Genomic DNA, 2,935 nt, shown 5'->3' on the forward strand with positions numbered 1-2,935 from the left:
TTCTAGATATAGGATCATGTGATTTGTAAGCAAAGACAATTTGACTTCCTCTCTTCCTGTTTGAATATCCTTTCTTTCTCTTACCTGATTGCCCTGACCAGAACTTCCAATACTATGTTGAGTAGGACTGGTGAGAGACGGCAGCCTTGTCTTGTGCTGGTGTTAAAAGGGAATGTTTTCAGCTTTTGCCCATTCAGTATGATACTAGTTGTGAGTTTGTCATAGATGACTTTTATTATCTTGAGGTATGTTCCTTCAATATCTAGTTTACTGAGAGTTTAAAAATATGGAATGCTTCATGAATTTGCATGTCACCCTTGTGCAGGGGCCATGCTGATCATCTCTGTATCTTTCCAATTTTAATATATGTGCTGCCAAAGCGAGTAGTGACCACAAGTTCTTAGAAGTGGAGATAAGTGAAGAACTGTGGGTGAGATGGAGTGTTGAATTTCATCTGCAGTAAATTCCGCATCTAACAAAATGTGATTATCTCGGTCTTTTATTCTTTAATTAAGTGATAAAAAGCATTACAGATTTAAAGTTTAAATATTCTTATATCCTGGGGATGAGTAACCTGGGCAGGATATTTAATTTATTTATAGCTCATTGGCGGACACAGTCTAGTATTGTTTTTCTCAGTATTTTTACCTCTACTTGCTTCCAAGTGATTATCCTATCATGCTTTTCTCTTATGTATTCCCTAGCTGACTTTAGAATCAATGTTATTTATACATAAGCAATAATGAGTTTACTGGCTTTCTCTATGTTTCCTCATTCTCTTGAATATTATGTATAAATTCAGTAGCCTTCTTCAAAGTTTTGGTAGAACTTATCTGTAAAACAGTCTGGATATTCCAGAAGGGAAATAAAGTTTTACAACCGTTTTAACTTCTTTACTTGTAATGAGTTCTCCCCATTGACATAATCTTGTTCATAGTCTCAAAATTATTTAAACCTCTACTATATTTTTAGTGGAATTTTTATCTATCATAATGTTATTTTATTCTTAATTGCCATTGCCTGTTTTATTTCTCCATCCAAAAAAAACCAGCTGCTTTTTGTTGGCTGGGCCCTCAGCAGTGGCAGCTGCCAGGTCAGCCTTGGTGAGTGGCGACTCAATTGCTCTGCCCATGCAGTGTCCATCGCAGCCACCACGGCCACTTTGTGCAGGGACTCCATGAGCAAGCCCTGTGCGCTTCTTTTGCTTTACAGGAAACTTGACACAGGCTGGTGTCCAGTGAAGAAATCCCAGGTGCATGGAAAGAAGAGGAGGACCTCAGGGCAGTGAGTGATCTGCAAAAGGAAGCACATGGACCACCAGGTGGCGCTGCTGCGCTGCTCCTGCTCCCAGGAAGTGAATGCTCAGAAGGAGCTTTGAGGTGGAGAGATGTCATTGCTCATCCTCCAGGTTCAAAGTAAAAATCTTCAGGCCAATCTTGGCTGCGCATTCTGGTGTAGCGAGCGGGCTCGGACGTGCTCACCGCTGCTGTCATGGTTCATTTGCTAAACTGCATCGTCGCTGTGCCCCAGAACATGGGCATTGGCAAGAACGGGCACCTGCCCTGGTCGCCACTCAGGAATAAATTTAGGTATTTCCAGAGAATGACACAAACTCTTCACTAGAAGGTAAACAGAATCTGGTGTTATGTGTAGGAAGATCTGGTTCTCCATTCCTGAGAAGAATCGACCTTTAAAGGATAGAATTAATTTAATTCTCAACAGAGAACTCAAGAGACCTCCACAAGGAGCTCATTCTCTTGCCAGAAGTCTGGATGATATCTTAAAACTTACTGAACAACCAGAATTAGCAAATAAAGTAGAGATGATTTGGATAGTTGGTAGCAGTTTTGTTTATAAGGAAGCCGTGAATCACCCAAACCATCTTAAACTATTTGTGACAAGGATCATGTGGGACTTTGAAAATGACACTTTTTTTTTTTCCAGAAATTGATTTGGAGAAAAATAAACTTCTGCCAGAATACCCAGGTGTTCTCTCTGATGTCCAGGAGGAGAAAGACATTAAGTTCAAATTTGAAGTATATGAGAAGAATGATTAATATGAAGGTGTTTTCTGGTTTATTTTAAGTTGTTCCCCTCCCTCTGGAAAAAAAAAATTATATATTTTTACATGAGAAGAAAAAGACTTGTTGACTTTAGATCTATGAATAATCATTTCTAAGCAACGTGTTTTTATTCCGTACTAATCTTGAATATATCAGATACCATTTATGCAACCTTCTTGCTATAACTAAGTGCCTCTCCAAGACCCCAACTGAGTCCTCGCACCTGCTACAGTGAGCTGCCATTCCACACCCATCGCACATGGCACTCTGGCCAGTCCTTGACATTGTCGGGCTTTTCAAATGTTGGTAGTATTTATTAAAGATGAAGATGCACATACCCTCCAACTGAGCAGTTTCACTAGTAGGAAATACCGAAAGCTTCCTACATGTGTATCTAGAGGTTTGTAGACAAATGTTGCAGCCTTGTTTGTAACAGTGAAAAATTGAAAACAACCTGGAAGTCTAGTGATGGGAAAATGAATATATTTCTGTCTTAGATTGGGGAAGCCAAAGCAGATTCCAAGACTGAAATTTCAGTGAAAACAGTTTATTTTCTAGTTCTTACCAGAAATCATCAATTGAGATATGGAGAAATGGAACTGAGAAGGTAAGAAAAGCAATTTAAAGTCAGTGAGCAGGTTCTCATCGGTAACAAGCTCCATACTGCTGAGATACAGGGAAACGGAGGGGAGAAAGCTGGAGTATTGATCCTCCACTCCTTGGTTGTCAGCTCCCTGTCCTGTGTGTGGGTGGAACGTACTTCAGCTGCTCTATAGCAAGTCCCAGGTGTTTGCAGTAAGAAGCTGCTGGCATGCATGGGAACTGTGAATGGCAAACACTTAAAGCAATTCCATGTTTAAGTATATAACCTC

At 40.0% G+C, this 2,935-nt stretch overlaps 1 non-coding gene and 1 pseudogene across 1 annotated transcript; one reads left to right on the top strand and one right to left on the bottom strand.

The window, feature by feature from the left end:
• Positions 1–280: 280 nt before the first annotated feature.
• Positions 281–383, bottom strand: LOC135970731 (U6 spliceosomal RNA). Its single transcript, XR_010586589.1, has one exon. It is a non-coding gene; the product is annotated as a U6 spliceosomal RNA (small nuclear RNA).
• A 1,108-nt stretch (positions 384–1,491) lies between these two features.
• Positions 1,492–2,057, top strand: LOC102139643 (dihydrofolate reductase-like; annotated as a pseudogene).
• Positions 2,058–2,935: the final 878 nt, after the last annotated feature.

The sequence above is a fragment of the Macaca fascicularis genome, chromosome 4 (genome assembly GCF_037993035.2).
Source record: "Macaca fascicularis isolate 582-1 chromosome 4, T2T-MFA8v1.1".
Lineage (NCBI taxonomy): Eukaryota > Metazoa > Chordata > Mammalia > Primates > Cercopithecidae > Macaca > Macaca fascicularis.